General features: G+C 40.8%; 1 protein-coding gene and 3 non-coding genes across 4 annotated transcripts in view; 1 reads left to right on the top strand and 3 right to left on the bottom strand.

The window, feature by feature from the left end:
- The window catches only part of VAMP7 (vesicle associated membrane protein 7), a 1,102,798-nt gene that overhangs the window by 878,718 nt on the left and 200,089 nt on the right, over nt 1-23,991 (bottom strand). The gene's annotated exons all lie outside the window — the stretch shown is intronic.
- Nucleotides 12,010-12,116, bottom strand: LOC126000143 (U6 spliceosomal RNA). The gene has a single exon (XR_007492507.1). It is a non-coding gene; the product is annotated as a U6 spliceosomal RNA (small nuclear RNA).
- On the bottom strand, nt 16,703-16,837 carry LOC125999887 (small nucleolar RNA SNORA51). The gene has a single exon (XR_007492334.1). It is a non-coding gene; the product is annotated as a small nucleolar RNA SNORA51 (small nucleolar RNA).
- Nucleotides 22,833-22,938, top strand: LOC125999590 (U6 spliceosomal RNA). The gene has a single exon (XR_007492118.1). It is a non-coding gene; the product is annotated as a U6 spliceosomal RNA (small nuclear RNA).

Raw genomic sequence — 23,991 nt, 5'->3', positions numbered from 1 at the left:
TGATTAACACTCATTCTTGTTTTATATGGGATATCCCTATAAATCCTAAAAGAGCTAAAGCCATTTGCTACATTTTGTTACATTTTTTTCTGACATAGGCATTCCCCATACCATCAAAAATGATAATATGTAAGCCTACACTAGTAAGACTTTTCAATCATCTTATAATAATGGCAAACGAAACGTGTCGCTAGTATCACCTATAGTGCTCTGAGGCAAGGTATCATTGAATGTGCTTACAGGACTCTCAAAACACAATTTTTAAATAAAGAAGGTATGCCCCTGTTTGACTTCTTATCTATGACATTATTCTCTTTAAATTTCTTAAATTTATGTTAAGGAGAGCCCTACAAAGCTGCTGAATGACACTTTCAACAAAATGCACAGGGTCAGAAATAGTTAATTCACCTATTTGGGTTTAAATGGGTAGTTGGTAACCTGCTCATTCGAGAAAATGCTATGCTTATATGTCTATATTGGCAGCCCCATCAAGAAACTCTGTGTCCCATTATCCCTCATGAAAAGATGAATTTATCAACACCCAGAAAGACTTCTAGCTCTTTCAACACATCATGAAGCCATATGTGGGAATATCCCTAAGAGGAAAAGTTCTCACAACCTCCTGTCCCTGAGTCAAACCTAAAAAAAGCAGCCTTGTCTTGCAGCCCTTTGATTCCTTAGTGTCTGGAACAGGAAGGAAACATTTCTTTTTTTAACTTTCCTCTACGTTACTCCCTTGATCCAATAACATGGGTCACTATAATATTAGTTAAACTGTGCATTCTATCATTAACCATTCTCTTTTTGCCCCACCACAAGCAGGTAATTTGTATCGAACCCTAAGTGGCTTAATATATTGGCAATTACTATGATTAGCTTCTGCTGACTACACTGTTAATTAGTTTTCACAGTTCCCAGGAAATGTATGATTTGTAGATTTTTTTAATGGTTCTTGGTTCTTACAAAATGTTTCCCAATTGATATGACACTTGATTGTTTGTATCCAAAGGCAAGTTATTTTTCAATAGAAATTATTTAATGTTTTATTTTTATTTAATAAATGTAGTATTTTTGTCCTGCAAGCTTAAGAATATTTAGCAACTTGTTTTGAAATTAAGTATATCTGCAGAAAAGTTTCAATGTTTTTGTCAGAGAAGTCTATGGAATAGAAACTAAGATATTCTAGACTCATAGTGTTCAGGGTAAAAATGTTTAGAAATTTGTTTTCAAATTAAGTATATATGCAGAAAGGTTCTAAAGTTTATGTTCAGAGAAATCTATAAAAATGTTTTTGTGATAGGTATAAAACAAGGATATGAAAAAGGCTGTTTAGTTTGGGAATGATGTATGCACAATTTAACCTATGTTGCTTTTACAGCCAAGTCTACTCCATGAGCAATGATTTCTAGGAATTACAAATTACAGTAACTAGCTTAAAATGTCCTTATCTTTTTGGCAGTGGCTGCTAGTGCAGCCTCTCCTTGTGTTTAAGAGACTATAAATTTCTTCCCTCAGAGCAGGAAAACTGGTATGGTAACTTCTCACTGTCTTAGATCGACATATTAAACCATTCTTGCTGGCTCTATATTAATAAATTGCTTTGATCCATTTCCATGTAAAACAGGCTGGAATCAGGGATGTGAGTTTGAGAAATGTACAACAAAGTTTCAATTGGCCAACAGGGCTAATTTTGTCCTGGGAATTGTCCTATCCTTTCTCAGCTCCACATCAGTTTCATCACTACCACCTAGATGAGACAGAAATACAGCTATATATGTTAAAAGCTAAAAGGGAATGCAAGTTTGGAACCGCTATTTGCTTCTTTAACTCTGTCTTTTCTTAGACAAAAGACTGCCATGACAGGTCTCAGATATGTTGCAGAAGGATCTAGGCCAGAACAGCCAGTTTCAGAAACTTCCAGGGCATGTACCAAAACAGTTAGATAAACTAGGGACATCTATGGGCCTGCAGGTGGACAAGGGGCAGACAAGACCTTCCTCTACTTCTACTTCAGCTGATGCAGACCCCAAAGCTCTATAAACTACAATATTCCACTCTAGGTATCTAGCCATAAATGAAAACACCATAGACAACAGCCAATCAACTTAAAGGTTGACTGTGATTTTTGAAGCCTCTGTAACCCTATTAAAGGAGCCTGAGAACTCAGCAAGGGGTCATTGCCTTAGAGGAGCACCCCAGCATGCTGGTAAATAAACTCCCATGTCCTATTGCAATGCTGTTCTGTCTCCTGTGGTCTTTGTAGGATGATTCTCGAATTTGGAGCATAACATAGCAAATTGATTGACTATGTCTGTATGTACATGGGTGTGTGGTGGCCACCTTTATGCTTATAGTCCATTATTGTATCTGTCCATGTTGTACCTAAACATAATTGTTCTCACCCCCTCTTGTCCCTCCTGTGCAAAGCCCTTTCTAGTTTCTCTACTCTTCCCTTCTTAGTTGCTATCAGTATCCCAAATTACTTATTTCCCTTATTAATCCCCTGTAGCTCAATGCTCCTTGTTCTCTGGAATGCCACTCCCCCATTCACTTTCAGTCTGCACCACTGGAATAAAAGGGCTGACATCTGCATGTGGTGTAAAATTTGTCCTCCTATACACTTCGCCTTGGACTGCCACTAGTGAACAGATTGACCACATGGCGCAGGAACTGCTCTCGGCCCCTGAGTCTGCCCAGCAGCTGCTGCAAGAAATCATGGGCATTTCCATTGGCTTCTCTCAACAGATTACCTTGTTAGCTGAAGTAGTCCTCCAGAATAAAACTATTATAAACGTCTCTGGTGAGGTCAGATTTTAGGGTGTATATTTCACTGGTGAGGTCAGATCCTGAGATATAGTTTTAGGGTTTGAGTTGACATCCATGCTGGCACTAAGAGTCAAAGACCACTGCTGATAATGCAAGGTGCAAAAGGGAGATTATTTGGTTAACTGAGATCTGAGCCTCATCCAAATAGGACCCTGATTCAAATCTTCAAGCAGTTAATGTAGAAGTCACAAACAGTAACAGTACAATCATTTCATTGTATAGATGTCTTAATTAATCACTGATTTTTCTGGCTCACCTTTGGTTGTCTAGGGATACTCTGATTTGGACCCTGGCTTTCAAGGGATACTCAGATACAAACCTTGGTTGTGGAGGGATACTCTGATTCAAACCTTGTTTGTCAAGGGTTTATGTTATGCCTTATCAGATAGAGCATTCCAAGCTCACTCAACCCCTACTTCCTTATTCCTGGAGGGCACAGACTTTGGTTTTATTTCTGAGTTAACTCTTTCTCTGCCTTCAGCTAGGAGTGGAAAAGTACACTTTACTAGGGTTTAGACTCTTAGTCTAGAGTTCCTATGGACTTACATGAGAATCTTTTTCTTGGAGGGGTGTGCCACACCCTGTGACGATCAGGGGTTATTCCTGGCAATGCACTCAGAAATCACTCCTGACTTGGGGGACCAAATGGGATGCCTGGGGATAGAACCGTGGTCTGTCCTAGGTCAGTCGCGTACAAGGCAAATACTCTACTGAAATGCCATTGCTCCGGCCCCATTACTGGGGAATCTTGGATCTTACAATAGAAGTCGCTGGTCAGGTTGGATCCCGGGAGAGCAGAGCACTCATAAAGAAGAATCCATGAGCACTTTGGGGGGAATAACCCACTTTATTTTAGGTAGTAAAGGTATATTTATATTAGGGGAAAGTAGGATCTAAACTCTGTGTCCGCCAATCAGCTAGAGCAGGGGTCTTCAACCACAGAGGAGTCTGATCTGGCCCACCAGCAGTGAGCACTTTTTGGTTGCCAAGATACCTGCCAGCATATACACTCAGTGTATATCCAAATATCAGGAACCATGCACTCAAAATGGTAACCATCTTTGGTAGCATTTATGCCTGTGAACAGACTTTTTCAAGAATGAAACATCTGAAATCTCCAACCAGATCAAGATTAACTGACGCCCACTTGCATCACTTGTTACAGCTGGCAGTGACAAATATGGAACCGGACATTGACCTTCTCTTTAGCCAAAAGCAGGCCCACAGTTCCCATTGAAATACTGGTGCGTGATCTGTTTATTTATAAATGGTTTTCATTTTATTTATATAAGATATGTGCAGTGTGAGTAGGAATTAGTAGCTCATATAGTCTGGCCCTCCAGCTCTCTAAGGGACCGTATTTCGGCCCCCACTTTAAAAAGTTTGAAGACCCCTGAGCTAGAGTTTGAGAGGGGATTAAAGCAGGATGTGTGCTTCTGTTTTTAAGAAAGCAAGGTCTAGGGGTTTTAAGAAAGCAGAGTGTGTGCTCTGTGTGTTTTAACAAGGTGTAGTAAGCCTGGTGTGGTTAGCTACATATCTTCCTTTATTGTTTGTTAAACAAGAATTGAGATAGTTTGTTAAGCACAAGAAATTGAGATGGTTGGGGGCCGGAGAGATAGCATGGAGGTAAGGCGTTTGCCTTTCATGCAGAAGGTCATTGGTTCGAATCCCAGCATCCCATATAGTCCCCCGAGCCTGCCAGGAGCGATTTCTGAGTGTAGAGCCAGGAGTAACCCCTGAGCGCTGCTGAGTGTGACCCAAAAACCAAAAAAAAAAAAAGAAAAAAAGAAAAAAAAATAAAGAAAGAAAGAAAAGAAAAGAAAAGAAATTGAGAAGGGCTGCTAGATTTTCTTCTGCAAGAGTCAGGAATCCCAGATCAGAGTTCAGCAAACTGTTGAAGTGGCTGTTATTTTGCATAGGCCTAGTAAAAGCTTGGATAAAAACTTTTAACATCGACTAGATTTCGGTCAGGGTAGACTTTCTTGTAAATATTTAGTCATGTGTTTCAACTTCAGAACAGTCTTTAGTTTTCCTAACCCCAGAGATTTCTTCTTCTAAGTCTTGGGGAAAATAAAATCTCCATATTCTACATCTTATTTTTTTTAGTGGCTGTAAAACATCAGACTTGAGTTCTTGGACACTCTCAAGTCCCAAGTTGTAGCCAGTATGGTACAAAATCTGTCCGGATTCCATGAAAAACTCTTATAAAAATCTTATTTTGGTTGTGTGTGACCAATATCAGAGCAACGGAAGTTTAAGTCAAGCCAGAGTGACAAATATTCAGTATTTAGAACCCATCTGCATTGTTTGAAATATTGAGTTGCTACGTCTAATGGATGGGGACTTCATTCTTTCAGTAAGACGACCTATTTACTTGATCTATTGGGGAAAAAGGAAGAAAGGCTATTGCCACAAAGTGGTATTGGGACACCAGGTGATAATGGGTAAGCTGTAGTCCACTATCCCTGATTCATAGGTATTGTAACAACATTGTTCTCCAGGAAATATATAGAAAGAAATATACATATTCTCCTTTTGTCTGCTGAATCAAGTCCAAGGCAACAACATTGTTCCCCAACAAATATACACATCCCCCCTAGTCTGTTAAGAGCAAGTCCAAATAGGTTTATTTTGAGGAATACCTCAGTTAATGTGGTAATATGTTCAAGAGAGTAGTAACGGAGGCAATGGAAGCATCAATAATTTCCTGCAGCTGCTGGTTGAAGTCACAGGCCAAGATCAGTCCCTGGGCCAGGAACATTCAAAAAGCCAATTCTGGTTGTGAGTGGCATTCTGGAGTGACACGAGGTTGAAAGGGTATGGAGGTGGATGTGAGAGGGGGCACTGCTCATGCAACACAGTCCAGTGTAAAAAATGTTGGTAAATGCACCAGAGTATGAGAAGAGGAGGACAATGTTTGATAATGCTCTGATAAAGGACGTCACATTTAGTCCAGCATGGGGAGTCACCATGGCAATAATCCAGGGGTCCCTGTTGTCCTCCCTATTCCACTGGAAAGCAGGCTTGCTCCACTTCCCGGTTTTGCTATCTCTCCAGTAAATCTTGTATGTCTCTGGGTGTGGCCCAAAAACTAAAATAAAACACAAAACATTAAACAATGCAGACATAAAGGAGAAAAAGCATAGCGTGAGGAGGGGTTCCAGCATCATGGACTGAATGTTCACTAACCTCCCCCTTAGTTCTTTTTTATTCAGACTCTATCTACCTAGTGGAGGGAGGGCAGATGGAGTTAAATGATAAAAGTATTTATCCAATGCTTAATTAAGCCTAGGTGAGTCTTCAAATGGTTGAAGCCTCAAATGGGATGGGTTGAAGGAAAGAAGATAGGGAAAAGTCTCTGGGAGAAGTAGGGTGTGAGATCTTAGTGCTTTAGCTATACTATGGGCTTCTGGAGACCCTACCCAGTCAGGCATGTGCAGAGCAAATGCCCTTCAGTGCAGATACAAGCAACACAAATGCCCTATTGCTTGTGCTATCACTCTGGCCCCATCCAGCCCCTACTGTTTTTAACCTTTAATATACCTACATTTTAATACTATATTCATATGATTTAAATATCTTGCTTACAAAGTTGTTCATGATAGAATTTCAGTCATAAAATATACCCGCCCTTTAACAGTGCTTATTTCTCAACACCAATGTGCCCAGTTTCCCTTCTGCCCTCTTTCCTGCCTGCCTTGGGCAGAAATTTTACTTATCTCTCTTTCAGTTTTCTTTTAGATACTGGTTTGCATTCCTGTGAATGAGGGGGAACTGTATATCACTTTACTTATTTTCAGTATATAGTTCTTTCCAGAGTGATAAGTTTCAACTATCATTGTCACTGACAGAGTGGCCCTTTTAATACTCTAACGGTACTGCTCCACAATTCACAATTTGTGGCAAGCTTCTTACCGATGATGACTGGCTCTCCTGATCCTATCTCTATTGTCTCTGAATATTCTTGATAGATGATCTTATTTTTCCCTTATATCCCACTGTCTGGCCATATATAGGCATCTCCACTAAAAGGGGGTGAGAGATCTGGTGGACCAAAGCTAGCCGGCAACATCCCACAAATTATATATATATATATATATATATATATATATATATATATATATATATATATATATATATAAATCCCCTTTTATATCTATTCTGCTCTCTTTGACTCATTTCACTCAGTGTAATACTCTCCATACCCTTACATGTATAAGCAAATTTCATGACTTTATTTTTCCTAACAGCTACACCGTATTCCAGTGCATACACGTAAAAAAGATCTTAGGCAATTGGGTTGTTTCCAGATTATGGCTATTGTAAATAGTGCCTACCAAGTGTGATTAGTGAGCACACAACCAGAGTAAATATGATCATGGCTTGATGGAGATTCGGATAGAACATAAAAATTAAAAAGGAAAAATAAACTCATTGATGTTTCAGAGGGATATGCTGTAGTCGGGTCTTTGTAAAAATTATTATTATTTTTTGGAGCCACACATGGCAATGTTCAGGGGTTCCTCTGAAATACTCCCGGCTGCCTCAGGGACCCTATGGGATGCCTGGGATTGAACCCGGGCTTGCTGTATTAGCCCTCCCTATGTCCTATTGCTCAGACCCTAGTGAGATATTTTAAATGGCAAATAAGGGAATTTTCTTTCACTTCTGTGGGGGCATCCCCCCTGGCCTTCACACATGTGCTCATTGGCTTCACACTGAGCTCTAATCAAGCCCCAAATGGGAATGTGTTATATGTTTTTTTTTTTAAACTGATCCTTAACTTTCTGTTTAGGAATAGATTTACATCACCTCTTTCAAGTACAGAAGAAAAATTCACCTTCCAGACCAGGAAGTGGCTAGTAAATATCTGGAGCGTGGCCCTTTAAGACACCGGCTGGAAGCCATTCACCGTCACGCAATGCGTCATTCTTCTCTACATTGTCTGAACCGGAGCGGGAAGCACCATTCGGTTGCCATCGCAGATCAATCCTACAGTTTCGGGGATCCCCGCGGAAGCAAGGGGCTCTGGAGGGACGATTTTCTCTCCGCCGCCCGTCAAGGGGATGCTCTGAGCGCCCTTGAGTTTCAGGGTCTTGGCCTGGTGTGAGCAGGGGTGGGGGGCCCTAGGAGGTTTCAGGCCTGTTTTCTCTTTCCTCGGTGCTCTTGTTCCAGGCCGGGGAGTATTGGAGATTTTCTGCAGTAAATGTCCTGGGGCCACCCCCACGGGCTCAGGGCTGATGCCTGGCTCTGTGCTCAGTGCTCACTCCCTGCCGGCCAGGGGAACCCCGTGCAAGGCGAATGCCCTCAAGCTTTATTATTATTATTATTATTATTATTATTATTATTATTATTATTATTATTATTACGATCCTCGCTTTAGGATTGTTTCCCAGAGAATGAATATTTATTATTCTGTGTGTTGCAGGGCACCTCCTGCTCTCCCTCACTCTGTGACTGGTAACCCCAGGCTTTTGGGGTGAGTACTTACAGAGGTTTTTTTTTGGGGGGGCGCTCAAGGGTTACTCCTGGCTCGGGGAATCATGGGATGTTGGGGGGATCAAACTCAAGTTTTTCCTGGGTCAGCTGCGTGTAAGGCAAACGCCCTACCACTGTGCTACCACTCTCACCCCAGTTATTTATTTTATTTTATTGAAACCATTGTGGTCTACAAAGTCCTTTATAACTGAATTTTAGATATACAGTGAATCAGGGTCATTCCTACCACTAGTATCGACCTCCCTCCACAAATGGCCCTAGAATGCATTCTATATTACCACCCCTCTGCCCCCTGGGCTGCCAGTATAATATGCCCATTTAAGTCTAGATTGTCAAAGTTTAGGTCTCTTAATTCTATTGTTTTTGACTTTGGTTTGAATATTTTGTTATGACCTTTTTTCTCCATTAATACACCTGACACCACTTGGCCCCTAGCCCTCATCCTTTCTCTTTTCTTCTTCTTAATTTTATAGAAAAATGCAGACATGAGCTAAAACAAAGTAATCATGTCCCAAGGTTCTATGAAAAAGGTGGAGCCCCTATTTAAAAGATAAAAAAGAGAAGAAAGAAAATAACAAGGAAAAAAAAACCAAACCAAAAAAGGGATGGGTGGCAGGTTTTTTGCATAGCCGCAGCAAAAGTTGGGAAAAATAGAAAGGAAAACTTTGGCCTAAAACAGGGAGACCCAATCCATGAAGCATCCTGCAATAAGACCAACTATAAGTTCCAGGGATACTAAGTTGTCTAACCCCAAAGTTTTTCTTGGTGGGAAAGAGGGTTTATTTTTCTTTTTTGAGGAGGGGAAATTTTTTGCAAAATAGGTATTTTTGCAAGGGAGAGTTGGCCCACACCCAGAGGGGCTCAGGGGCACTTATTCCATCCCCAAGTATACAACTTGGGTCAGCTGCCTGAGGGCAAACACTCTTCCCTCTGTTCTACTGTCTCTTCCCCAAGATCTATTGATTATAAAAAGTACCATATTTTTTGCTCTATAAGACACACCTAACCATAAGACACATAGTTTTTAGACGAGGAAAACAAGAGATGTCAGGAGACTGTAGCTGGGAACAACCAGCCTATGAGGCTGAAATATATTTACAATACGCGGGTCTACAATTGGTTAAACACATTGACCTAACTTTTTTCTTTACATCAGAAAAAAATTTTAAATACTCTTTTCATTAATATAAAAAATAAAAGTTGCATCAGCAGTCAAATAGGCATTTGCTCCATAAGATGTACAGACATTTCCCCCTTTGGTGGGGGTGTGTCTTATGGTATGGAAAATACAGTTGATTTTAGTCTAGAAGCTCCAAGTGCAGACAGGTCACATCATGGTCCTTAGTAAGCACTGTGAATATTGATAATTTTGCTGGATAATATGCTTTTTGGGTGTTTTCCACTTGTTCCCTCACAAAGGAGCAGGTGCTGGATGCCTGGTTCAGATGTTTAGATCTGGTTAGTATCAAGCAAGACCCAACAGGAAGCAACTGAGCAAGGTTTGTGCTTATCTTTGTTGCTCACAGCTGTGACTTTTCTCCAGGTCTTTCAGCAATGGGCCTTGCTGCTACTCTTTGGGAATTATCCAAGCAAATGGGGCCACAGCGTCTGATATCCTGTCCTCAGGTAAGTGGGTAATTTGGGCTCCATGAAGGACAGAGTAGAGGCACAGGAGTGTGAAGTCCCCAGGTCTTGTGGGACCCAGAGATATTTTAGGAAGGGATCTGGGGCCATGTTGTGGTACCTGGCACTGTTGTGATGGGCACTGGTCTCTAGTTTGAGATCACTTTTATCCATTTTCTTGTCTTGTGTTTGGTTTGGGGCCCATGCTAGGTGGTGCTTTGGCCTTCCTCCTGAATCAATGTACTTGGGTCACTCATGGGGGGTTTAAGACTATTGGATGCCAGGTTCCAGGGTTGAGCTCCTGGTAACATGGATCTGGATGTTCGTGAAGAAGGAGACCTTGATCCCAGGATTTCTACCATGAAGCATCATTCCTGCCTCACGTGGGAAACAGCTCTTTGATTTATTTCTAGTTTATGGCACTATAACCAAAAGGAGATTCTCTTGGCTCTGCACTCTGAAATCATATCTTCTGGGTTGGGGGGGTTATATGGGTGTCTGGGGTTCAGCCTGTGACAGCCCCATTCGAGACCAACGTACACCAAATTGTCTCGTTGGCTCAGCACAAAGTTCTTTTGTATTTTGCTGCTGCTTCCAGATGCCAGGCCCATGTCCATGCCCATGTTGAAACCTCCTTCCTGTATCACTCAGGACCCTGCATGTAGGTCTGGCAAACTCTGCCTGCAGTTTCTAGGTCCCTAACTCTGGGCTTCTGGTAAAAAATTTTCTGCTTTACCTGAAAGGATGCAGAAAGGTCCTTTCCTGCATGTGTTTTTGTTTTTTTGTTTTGGGTGTTTTGTGCTATGTTGTGTCTGTTTTGTTTTATATTGCATTTTGTGCCATATTGGTGGCTCTCAGGGCTTTTCCCTGAATTTACACAGAGGGTTCACTTCAGGCAACATCAGTGGACACTAGCCTGTGCCTGGGATTAACCTTATGTTGTCCCTGTTTGTGTTCTCCCTGGTTGTGCACTCCCTGGCACAGTTGCTCTGGTCCCAGGACACTCATCTCTGCTATTTTGTCCTTCAACCTGCAGAGTCTCATGTCCTGCCTGCAGCCACATTTCTCCTCAGTAAATCAGTTGTGCTTCCAAAACCTCCTTGTCTACAGTCACTTGGCTTGTGGTTCCAATTGGGAAATGGGAACAAAGGATATTTCTGGAAACCATAGTTCCTGGGAGTTAGGTCATTTTTACCTGTACCATGAGTGCTGATAACCCCAAGCACAGGTTTGATTCATTCACTGCACACTGAATTTACCTTCTTGCTGCTTGTATCTTGGGCAGAGATGGGCCCTGGGGACAGGAGGGGCTAATGTGTGTTTAACATTTTGGGCCATACACAGAGTTGATTTTTCATCTCTTTCTGGCTCTATTGTCAGGTGTTTCACTTACCAGTGCTCAGTGAACCTAGTGCAGGGATTGGCCCTGGGTGGTTTGTGCACAAAAAAGTACCTCCAAAAGCCTTCTAGAATACTCTTCCATATCACGTTGGCTGATCTGGCTTTCTAGTATGATCTTCCCCCTCTGGGTATCTATAGAAAGAGGAGCTTGGAGGCTGGGTGATTGCAGAGGGGATAGGTCCTGAATCCTTCTAGGACCCTGGGGGTTCCTGTCCTCTCCCCCAAGTCTTGCATGAGCCTTGGCCCTGACCCCTTCCTTTGTGTGCTCAGAACACAGTGCTCTTCCCTGATATGGCCCTGTGCTTCTCCCCACAGTGGCGACCTTGCCTGGAGGCCTCTCAGAAGAATCTCTGCAGAGAAGTGATGCTGGAGACCTAAGAGTACTTGCAGGCAGTAGGTGAGAGCTGGATTGGGACCACTGCTGTGGGCTATATCCTATAGGGTTGGGGAGGTGCTGGGACCAGGCAGGGATCTGGGTTCAACAGGAGACGTGATTCTGCTGAGTACCAAGGTCAAGTTCTCAAGGTCCCTTCATTGTTCTGACCCCATAGTCCCTGACTTTATTTTTTAGATGAGTTCAACTTTATATATATATATATATATATATATATATATATATATATATATATATATATATATATATATATATATATATGTTTTAAAAATATGGAACGATTCATGAATTTGCGTGTCATCCTTGCGCAGGAGCCATGCTAATCTTCTCTGTATCATTCCAATTTTAGTATATGTGCTGCCGAAGTGAGCACTCAACTTTATATTTTTAAATGTCTTTTCAGTGTCCAGAGAAATTGCATGTTGTTTCGGGGGTCTGTCATCTGGGACAAATAGGGTTTGATCCCTGAGTCTGCATATGCTCCCCCAACCCTGCTAGGTATCCTCCCTGAGCATAGAACGAGGTATCAGCCCTGATCTCTTCGGGTTTGGCCGAAAGTAATATGATTTAATGAACCAGGGATCTTAGCCATACCTGGGTGTGCTCAGGGTTTATTCTGGACTCTAAGTCCAGAGATCACTTCTCATGAATTTTGGGGATCATCTGGGGTGTTAGTGATCATTCCTGCTATGGCCTTGTTTATGGTTATGTGTGCCCCTCTCTAATATTGTTTCAATCCCCATGAGACTGACAGCAAAATTTATAAGTGATTTAATTTCCTTTCATGATTTCAAAAGATCCACACAGTAGCAGATCTGGGGGTCTCCCCAGTTCTGGGGGTCTCCCCAGTGCTTCTTGGGATTTTATTTTGGCAGGAAGGAAATCTGATGTTTCTGTATGCAGAGCATGTACCACAATCTGTTGTATCCTGTCCCTAGCCAGGGACAGTTGTGACCATTTTTGTTTATTTTTTTTTATTTGGACTATACAGGCTGTCCAAGCGCTTATGCCCAGGTCTGCACCCAGGAATCTCTCCTGGTGGGGCTTATTGGAAGCTATATAGTTTCTGGGATTGAATCATTGTCAACTCTGCAGGGCACATGCCATACCTACCATAATATTACTCCAGCCACCTCTTTTTTTTAAATTTTATTTAATTGAAACCACAGTAATTTACAAAGTCTTTCATAGTTGGTTTTCAGACATACAATGAATCAGGGCCAATCCCAACACAAGTAAAAACTTCCCTCCACAAATGTTCCCAGAATGCATCTTATACCACCACCCTTTGCCCTCTTGCTTGCTAGTATAACAGGTAAAATTGAGATTGTTAGAGTTTGTGTCTCCTGATTATATTGCTGTTGACTTCATTTTGCATATTTAGTTCTGTCCTTTTTTATCTCCACCAATGCACCTAAGATTACCTGGCCCCTATCCTTTCTTTTCCCCTTTCTTAATTTTATAGAAAAATGCAGACATGTGCGGTAGAACAAAGCAATTCACATCAATGGTTCTATGAAAAAGATCTGAGCCCCTATCTAAAAGATAAAAAAACAGGTGGCATTTTTTTGGCATAGGCCCACAAAATTAGGGAAAATAGAAAAGAAAAACCTTTGTTCTGAAATATGGTGTCCCTACCCATGAAGCATTTTGCCATAAGACCAACTATAGCAGGTGTCTCAAACTCAATTTACCTGGGGGCCGCAGGAGGCAAAGTCGGGGTGAGGCAGGGCCGCACAAGGGATTTCGCTTACCGAATATTCGCAATAAAAAAATCGCATTAGTAAGGAAAAAAATCGCATTAAACATTTGCATACCCCGAATGGAACTGCTCGGGGTATGTTAATGTTTAATGCGATTTTTTCTTACTAATGTTATTTTTATTGCGATTATTCGGTAAGCGAATAATCGCGAATACTGCGATATTTGAAGGCTGGCCGCGGGCCACAAAATATTGTACGGAGGGCCGCAAATGGCTCGTGGGCCGCGAGTTTGAGACCCCTAAACTATAGGCTTTGGGCACAATACATTGTCTAACTCCAAAGCCTTTCTTCATGGTTCCAGTAAAGGTTCTTCTCAATCACAGTTGTCACAGTCAGGTCTCTAGAATTAGAGATCTTGGTTTTTGCACAGATCCTATGTTGAAGTTACAGTGTCAAGGAGCATCTCCTGGTTTCATTTCACTGTTAGGTGGTGATGCAGTGAAACCCACCCTGAAAGCAGATTGTACTGTTTCTAAGTTCTCACTGTCATATGAACCCACCCTGAGGTAAGTCTGTGCCATTGCAGCCTTAGGGCCTTCCCTGGTAAAAGTTCAATTCCTGGTGCTGTTGCAGAAAGCAATGCTGGTTCCAAGGATGAGATCCCCCATCTTAATGTGCCTATGTACAAAGGAACAGTGCCACATGAAACCAGTGGTGCATATAAGGGAAAATATAACAACCTAAACAAATCCCTATAACCTGGTTCTAACTTATACTCACCACCCAAGAGAAAAATATGTACTAGAAATTTTTACTAAAAAATCCAAAAATAGTATGGGGAAAATTACATCTATATAAGGATATATACACAGTAGGAATCATAGCAATTAAAGATATACATCTAAAGAAATATACAAATGAAACATACATATCCCCTTTAAGTCTTTTGAAATAGTCTTTGGGGGGGGGGATAAAATCTGGAGCATAGTTGGTAGCTTCAGCCTGCAACATGGTCTTGTGAAGTCTGAAAAATGACTCACAGCAGTCATGGATCAGAAAATGTCTTCAAGCTAAGGGTCTCTCAAAAGTTGAATACAGTCCATAGTCCACAGTGAAGGGAGGTGGGAAAAAAAGGGGTCGCTGAGAACAAATCAGAAGCAGCGATGGTGACAGCTTCTCCCTGGGCCAAGGCAAAGTGGAATGGGAGGTGATCCTTTTGCTTTGGGATCTGGCTGGCAGTGGGTTGGGGTGGGGAGAATGTACTGGTTCCTGAAGAATTAAGAACTGAGGTTAAAAGGGTTAAATAGAGGAGAAATAGCAGATTGGGGTGAGAGAGTGAAGGGATAGAAAAGAGTTTGTAAAATGGTAAGTGTGAGTAGGGGAGAGGGAGGGTTATATATAACAGAATAATATACAACTGTCCTGACCTACAGGACACAATTTCAGGGTCACCTGGGAGGGGGTTTGTGAGCGTAACATAAAACAGACAAGACACAGAACAGAAAAAGACGCAGAGACAGAGATAAAAATGAGAGAAGAGTCTGTTTTATTTGGGGTGATGCTTGTCTTATATACACTTCTAAAAAAGCGGGATTATCTTTTGCACGTAGGCAACATAGTCAGCGGCATACAGATACATGAGCAGGCAGAAATGCCTAGATAAGGGGACCCATCGCGGGAAAACAGGAATGTACAGATAAAGGGAACCATCTTGGCCAGGAAAAAATGTACAGATAACAGGGACTTCAGATAATGTTCGACTCAGTTTCCCAGGGTTACAATTCTATGTTCTCATTATCTTTGTTCAAACCTTAAATGGTTACATGTAAACATATTTTTCTCACAAGGCTCTCTGCCTATCGCAAGGTTCCCTGCCTGTCACAAGGCTGCCTGCATACAACATAGACAGACGTTATGTATATTATAGGCTGATATTAGACAGACATTGAGGTGGCAAACACATAGACACTGAGGATCGATCCATAGGTTGCAGTTGAATAACTGACCCATGTGAAACAGGTCAGAGCGTTTGTAAAATATCAAGCTAGCAGGCCAGGTGGAATCATCATTGGTGAGGATAAACTTTGCTGAAGAAAGGGGTCCAGGTTAGATTGTGCAGAGAGCATTCTTAAAAGAATCGTCCTAATTTTCAAGTCTACAATACTGTCATATGGTTATGAGCACTGTAAAGGGAGTCTACACCATAAAGTATTGTGTAACGGGTCTTGAGCAACCAATTTCCTTTTCTTAAAGCAAACTGAAAACATGGGCATTATGATATAATAGTAAGTTAGCTTGATTTAAAATAAATTGCAAAAAAAATGTAGCAAGAGTCCACGGCATGCAGTTGCTTTTTCCATTGGTATATGTGGATATAAACATTAGATAATATTAGCATTCTTAATCAAATGGAAAGTGAATACAATGTTTGTCAAGACATTATCATACTGAGAACTGTATTTGGAGTCTAATATAGTACTGTATAATTGTTTTAACTATAACTAGGGCATCCAACACGTATCTCTGAAGAACCATTGTGATAAAAAATTAAGACACTAAAACATTCTTATAGTGAGCACTGTAGTTGGTCCATGGCTTCCAAATACACTCTGTACTTGTTTCTGTGGGTAAAAGTATTAGAACATTATTATAGACCTGTATAAAGAGCAGTTAATTGAACACCTGCTCAATCTAAACTAAATCTAAGCTGTATCTGTTGTTGCGGTTCTCTTTGATATATAAAAGAGAATATAAGTTTTTTGTGTTTCTCCTCTTTCACTCATTTTGTTTTCTTCTCGCTGTACTTTGGAGTCAGTGGTTTCAAGACAACTGCAATTTAGACCATTGTGTTTCTTCTTTAGTTATTCTAAATACCACATATAAGTAATGTTCTGTATTTATCTGTATTTACTTCATTTAACATAATATCTTCTAGTTCCATCCATGTTGCTGCAAATTGCATGATGGTATCATTCCTTACAGCTCTGTTATATTCCATTGTATACATGCATCACATTTTCATGATCCACTCTTCTGTTGTTGGACATCTAAGTGATTCCAAGTCTTAGGTATTGTACTGAGTGCTGCAATGAATAGCAGCGTGCATACATCCTTTTGGATGAATGTCTATCTGTCCCAAAGGAGGGGTTTCTGGTTTATATGGCAGCTCAATTTTGAGTTTAGTAAGAAACCTCCATACTGTTTTTCCATAGGGGTTGGATCAGGCAGCATTCTCACCAATAGTGGATGACAGTTCCTTTTTCACCACACCCCCAACAGCAGAGATTATTCCCAGGGCCTGGTCTGAGGTGTATATGGGGAGCATTTACTGTACCCCTCTTTTTATACAGTCCGTGTAAAGAACACAGCCTGTGGTAAGCATTGGGAGGCCTAATCTTTTCCCTTTTTTTTGATTTATATATATAAAAACCCTTCACCAGTGCAACATTCCCATCACCAATATCCCAAGTGTCCTTCCCACCCCACACTGGCCTGTACTCTAGACAGGCTTTCTACTTCCCTCATTCAGTCACATTCTGTTATGACAGTATTCCCAGTATTTTTTATATGTGCCATCTTCACTGGTATAAGATGATATCTTATTGTTGTCATGATTTGAATTTACCTAAGTGATAGCAAAATAAAATTAATGAGTTGTGAGATCACTCCATGCACAGTATTTCTAAACCCCAGGGAGAAAGGTCTGAAGAAGTACGGTAGAAGTGAAGAAAAAATAAGCCAAGCCAGTCAAGAGAGAGTAATGGAGAGAGCTTTGCCTGGCTTCTCCTTTGTGATCTCTGCCAGAGCCAAAAGCTAGAAATCTTTTTTTATTAAACTAATTCCCAATACACCAGAAGAGGGAAGGTGGGCTTTACATATCAAAAGAGAGAGGTTTATGGGAAAGAGGAAGATGAGGAAATACATTTGTTTTGGGTAAATAGCTGGGTGTCATTTTATATTTTTGGACACTATTTTAAATGGGATAGATTCTTTGATCTCTGTCTCCTCTGAGTCATTACTTCTATAAAGGAATGCAACTAGTTTTTGTATATTATCTTTTTTGGGGGGCCACACCCAGTGACGCTCAGGGGTTACTCCTGGCTATGCGCTCAGAAGTTGCTCCTGGCTTGGGGGACCATATGGGACACCGGGGGATTGAACCACAGTCCGTCCAAGGCTAGCGCAGGCAAGGCAGGTACCTTACCTCTAGCGCCACCGCCCAGCCCCTGTATATTGTCTTTTAGCCAGACACTTAGCTGTATTGGTTTATTGTTTCTAGGAGTTTTTTTGTGGACTCTAGGGTCTTTGATGTATATCATTATATCATCTGCAAATAGAGATAGTTTGCCTTTCTCTTTTCCAATTTTTATTTCTTTGATATCTTTCTCTTGTCGGATTGTATTGCTAAGACTTCTAATAGTATGTTAAATAAGAGTAGAGAGAGTGGACAACCTTGCCTAGCTCCTGACCCTAGTGGAAATGCTTTCAGTTTATTGCCATTAAGAATAATGTTGGCTGTGGAATTTTTATAGATAACTGTTCCTATCTTGAGGAAGGTTCCTTTCAACCCTAGTTTGCTTAGTGTTTTCATTATGAATGGGTGTTGGATTTTGTCAAATGCCTTCTCTACGTCGATTGATATGATCATGTGGTTTTTGTCTTTCTTGTTGTTGATGTGGTGTATGATATTGGTTGTTTTACATATGTTGAACCATCCCTGCATCCCTGGGATGAAACCCACCAGGTTATGGTATATAATCTTTTTGATGTGTTGTTGGATTTGGTTTGCTAAGATTCTGTTTAGGATTTTTGCATCCATGTTAACTAGTGTAGTTGTAGTTTTCTTTTTTTTTGGTAGGATCTTTGTCAACTTTGGAATGAGCATGATATTCACTTCATAGAAGATATTTGGGGAGGATTCCCATCTTTTTGATATTTTGGAAGAGTCCAAGGATCAGTGGAAGTAACTCTTCTCTTAATGTTTGATAAAATTCACCTGTAAGCCTGTGTAGTCCTGATCTTTTATTCCTAGGGAGTATTTTAATTACTGTTTCAATTTCCTTACTTGTGATTGGACTATTTAGGCTTTATACTTTTTCATTCAGTATTGAAATCTCCCACTACTATCATATGTTTCTCCTTATTTGTGATAAAAAGCCTTACATATTTTGCTGGCTCTGCATTTGGTGCATGAATGTTGAACAGATTTAGTACTTCTTGGTCTATTGTTCCTCTGATCACTAAGTAGTGTCCATTTTTGTCTAAGTATTTTTTTGAGATTGAATTCAATTTAGTCTGATATGTTTGTCCTAGTTTTTTGTTTGTTTTCCAGTAGCTTGTATAATAGTTTTCCATCATTTTACTGTGAGCCTATGTCTACCCTGAACTTTAAGTGTGTTTCCTGCAGGAAGCATATGGCTGGCTTTTTTCCTGATCCAACTCTCTACTCTGTGTCTTTTGATGGGAGAGTTTAGTCCATTGGCAATTAAGGAAACGAGTTAAATGTCTCTTGTGCCATTATATTGTGTATGGTTGAACTGTATAAAAATTGGCTAGAGGTATATCTGCTTTAGAGGTTATTTGCTAAACAAGTGAAGTTATCTGAATATGATCAAAATATCACAAACTAATTCATTGGATTGTTCGACTAGGTTTTGGCTGTACACTTTCTAGGAGAAAGAAGTGCTAGGTTTAATTTGTCTGGAAATATTTGCTATAAATTGAAATGGTCTATGTGCAGATAGATGTACTAGTGTCCACATGGACTGAGAAAAAGTAGGGTTGAGGGGAAGGACCAAAGGGTCCCTGGTTCCACCTCAATACAGACCTGAAATGAGGCACAGGACAGCAGGGGCATCAGGACCAGCAGTCTCCAGCCTATTTTTTGTTTTGTTTCTGGGCTACACTAGGGGTTACTCCTGGCTTTGTGTACAGAAATCCCTCCTGACAGATTTAGGGGACCATATGGGATGCCAAAGATTGAACCCGGGTCTGTCTTGGGATGGCCATGCACAAGGCAAATGCCCTACCACCATGTTATCATATCAGCTGCTAGCCTTCTCTTTTTAAGGCATCATTGGGCTTTGGCAGTGCTTGGTTTTACTCCTGTCTCTTCACTCATGCTAAGTCCCTGAAGAACTCAGAGAAATACAAACACCTTCACCAAGACCTCAGGCCTATCCTTGGCTACCTCTGGCCATTCTCAGCCACTGCTGACCCCAGCGCCTCCACCAGAATGTTATTTCCAGAGGGGCAGGACTAGGTGTTTGACAGATAGGAAGCAGGATTAGAAGCAGAGGGTGAAATAGCTGCCTCTATTCCATTCAGTCAGTTGATTATCGCAACTACTGTAGCATTCAAAGCCAGCCCTCCTACCTAGGAAAGCATTTCCAGCTTTGTAGGGACTGTTCTTGGGCAGGGGAGGGTGATCAAGACTCAAGAACAACAAAACTGCTCAGAGCTTTGTTGGGGTGAGCCTTCAAGAGAGTATGGTTTCAGAAACTTGATACATTTGTCTTTAAACCCATGCCTCAGCACTGTTTGAATAAGCACTAAACACCTGTCTGCCCTGTGTCTGAACAAACTTCTAAAAGTTACCTTAAAGGAAAGATACTTCTCAAAGATGCTGTCTCTAAGATATCATGAGACCATGGAGAGAGTTCAAGTGGTAGAGCACATTGCTTACATGTGTGAGGCCCTGTGATCAATCCCTGGCACTTCATGCCTCCCTTCCATCCAACATGGCAAAGAGTGGCCCCTTGGTCCCTTGTTTTTATTTTTTGACCCATGCTCAGGGGTTACTACTGGATCTGCACTCAGGAATTACTCGTGGCAGTGCTCAGAGGACCATATGGGGTGCCAGGAACCAAGTTCAGGATAGTTGCATGTAAAGCAAGTGCCTGTTGTACTGTTATCACTCTGGCATGTTTTTAAAATCTTTTGAGTCCTGCTGTTTTTAAGACCCATTGCTGCAAGCACATTGTTGTTTGGTTTGTGAGCACCACCAGAGGGCATGCTACCTCTAGGAAGCAACACAAATACAAAAAGTATTGCAAGTGACATGACCAGAAGTGACCCTAGCAAGCCTTTGTGAGTACTGCAGTGATCATTAGTACACACAACCATTATTTGTGTGTGAACTCAACTAAGAACACTAACTCCCACAAACACTATGTAATGAGTACAGCTAAAATAATGCAAACCTTGCACTTGAGTGTGTAAGCACCCCACCTTGATGTGTGACCATTCCACCACAGTGAGCACCACAGATCAAAATATATGAGCATCTTAGCCATGTTTGCAACTGTTATAATCAAAACTACATCAAAAACACAACGAGGGCTGGAGCAAGAACATAATGGTAGGGCATTTGCCTTGCACACAGCATACCTGGGACAGATCCGGCTTTGATGCCCTGCATTCCATATGGTCCCCTGAGCCTGCCAGGAGCGATTTCTGAGTGTAGAGCCAGGAATAACCCCTGAGCACCGCCAGGTGTGGTCCAAACTAACTAATTAAATAAAAACACAATAAAAGGAAAAAAATAAGGTTAAAAGCCCTAGACTTCAGGTTTCAGGGAGATAGCACCAAGATCTGAGTGTTAATGGTGGGGTTCTTTTCCAGCACTGCATGGTCCCCAAGGACTGAGATAGAATCTGTGTACTAGTAAGTATGGCCCAAAAACAAAAACAGTAAGACAGGCTAGGTGCAGAAGATTTAACTCAGTGATGGAGCACCCGCCTTGCATCTTTGAGACCAGAGATTCCATCTCAGGCATCCAAAAATAATTAGATTAATAAACATGTTTTATTTTTATAAAAATCAAACTTGTATGTGGCTGACCCAGGACTGACCTGGGTTTGATTCCCAGCATCCTATATGATCCCCTAGCCTATCAGGAGTGATTTCTGAGTGCAAAACCAGGAGTAACTCCTGAACCCTGCTGGGCATGGCTCCAAAACAACAACAAAATCAAATTCAGGCTAGAGACATAGTATACAGAGCACTTGTTTTGCATATGGTTGACCCTGGTTAAATACTGGGTATCACATGATCCAGCAAGAGTGGCCCCAGGTTTCTTGAGTACTACAATAGGCCCCAAAATAAAACTCAGATTCAGGAAAAGACAGGAAAACACTTTTTTCCTTTTTCCTTTTTGAGCCACACTCAGTGTTACTCAGAACTTACTCTGGGCTCTGCAAGCAGGGATCTGTTCTTCAGGGGAACCATATGGGATGACAGAGATTCAAACATAGACTGGCACCATATGAGGAGTGTACTACTCAATACTATTTCTATGGTCTGGAAAGCATTCAATTTTATTTAGTTCATTTTTGGTCATAACCAATGATGCTCAGGAATTACTCCTGGCAGTGCTCAGGGGACCAACCATATGTGATACTAGAGATCAAACCCAGGTTGTCTGCATTCAGGGTAAGTGCTCTATCCACTGTGCTATAGCTCCAAGCCCAGAATGCATTTTTCAAATATTATTTATTTATTGGTCCACCACCTGGTGGTGCTCAGGGGTTACTCATGACTCTGCATATAAGATGACTTTTTAACCCATGAAAAACTTCTTAAAAGTCAGGGGTCATTTTATATGCTGGTATATGGTATGTTGAAAATTACTCCAGCTTCAGGGATGAGTGATCCACTCCCTTACTGCCGCATCCCTTCCAGCTGCCAGGCATTATCACTAAGTCCTCTGCTTGTCCTAATTAATCTTTCAGGGCACACAAAGGAGTTAAGTTACCGAGCGCTGCATCCCATCCAGCTGCTGGGTGTCATTGCTGGTATGCGGCTTTCCTGTGCTTAGTCCTCTGTTCAGCTTTTATGGGACACAGAGGAGGTGCTCTGTCTCCCTCTAGCTGTCCTATTAATCACTGCACCCCAGTCAGCTGCTCTTGAAGGAGCCCCCCTCCCTGCTCTCAATATAGATCACAATTAAAAAATCACAGTCACACACTAGAAATGACAAATGGAATATGATTGTTGGCACTCCAAAGTCTAGCTTTATTAAACATATACTGTTAACCTTTGAGGGTTCCACTCTTTATCTCTCTTTTTTTAATTTCCATTTGGTGTGCTTTAAAAGGCAAGCTCCCCCAAAAGTGTGCTATATCTCAGGCCCTAATTCTTTCCTTTTTAAACAGATAACATGCAAATGTATTTCTTTTTTGGGGGGTTGGTTTTTGGGTCACACCTGGCAGCACTCAGGAGTTACTCCTGGATCTACACTCAGGAATAGATCCTGGCAGGCTCAGGGGACCATATAGGGTACCAGGATTCTAACCACTGACCTTCTGCAGGCAAGGCAAACGCCTTACCTCCATGCTATCTCTCCAGCCCCACAAATGTATTTCTTAACATAAAGTTGTACTTTAGTGCTTCCCTCTAGCAGCATATTTACTAAAATTAGAAAAATAAAGAACATTAGCATGACCCCTGGAGAAGGATGACATAAAAATTTGTGAAGCAATCCTAAAAAGTCCTTTAAGAATATTTTAGAGGGGCCCCTCACATATGCCCCACACACACAGCTGCTGTATACTCACTTCACATACACTCCTCATGTGGAATATTGGTATTTTGGGATAATAGAATAAAATAATAAGTGGATGTAGGTATAGTGGAATATTGAGAAGTTGTAATAATTGGAATTCTGGAATGTTGGAATTCTGCAATTTTTCAATTTTGGAATAGTATTTGTTGGAATATTGGTATATTAGAATAATGGATTATATGTATAATTTCATATTGAAAAATTATTTTGAATAATTAAATATTGGGATATTATATTAATGAAATATATGAATGTTGGAATTGAAGAATATTGGGATGTTAGAATATTTGTGAATTGAGATGTTGGAATACTGTGATGTTGTAAGTTTGAAATACTAAAATGATGGAATATTGGTGTGTTAAAATATTGGAACTTTTCACATTAGATTATTGGTAAAGTGAAATCATGGTGGTCATAAATGTGCATTGGTATAGGGATGGGTTTGGGTTCTTGTATGACTGAAAATCAATCATGAATTCATTTCTATCTGTATTTTGGTGATTGAATTAAAATGTTTAATGATTAATTTTAAAATAGATAGCACAAATATAACTGAGTTTTTCAGGGAGGCAAGATGTGGATTACAGGGCTCCATGATTTTATTGATATGGATGGAAGCAGACTCTTGAACTAGGTGAGGGTGTTAAAATATTGTGTAATGAAATTCTGTTGTTAATAACATTGAAAATAATGGTGTCTAAACAAAAACTGTAAAAATTAAATATTCACATATATGTTCATTGCTTTGTACAATAATTATCCAAAATATGAAGTAATCGAATGAATGAATAAGTTGAGTAAGTTTTAGCATATGTACATCAGATCCATCAGTACAGAGCTATAAGAAAATATTCTAACTTCAGTTTTACTACAATTTGGATGGAATTGGAAGAGGTGTCATGTGAGGCAAATGAGTCAGAAGGAGGTCAAGTATGTGTGACTTCACAATTGTGAACAAAGAAACAAGGGGAAGCCATTAA

The sequence above is a fragment of the Suncus etruscus genome, chromosome X (assembly GCF_024139225.1).
Source record: "Suncus etruscus isolate mSunEtr1 chromosome X, mSunEtr1.pri.cur, whole genome shotgun sequence".
In the NCBI taxonomy this organism is placed as follows: domain Eukaryota; kingdom Metazoa; phylum Chordata; class Mammalia; order Eulipotyphla; family Soricidae; genus Suncus; species Suncus etruscus.
Note: the sequence above shows the minus strand (reverse complement) of the source record. Positions and strands in the feature narration are given on the sequence as shown.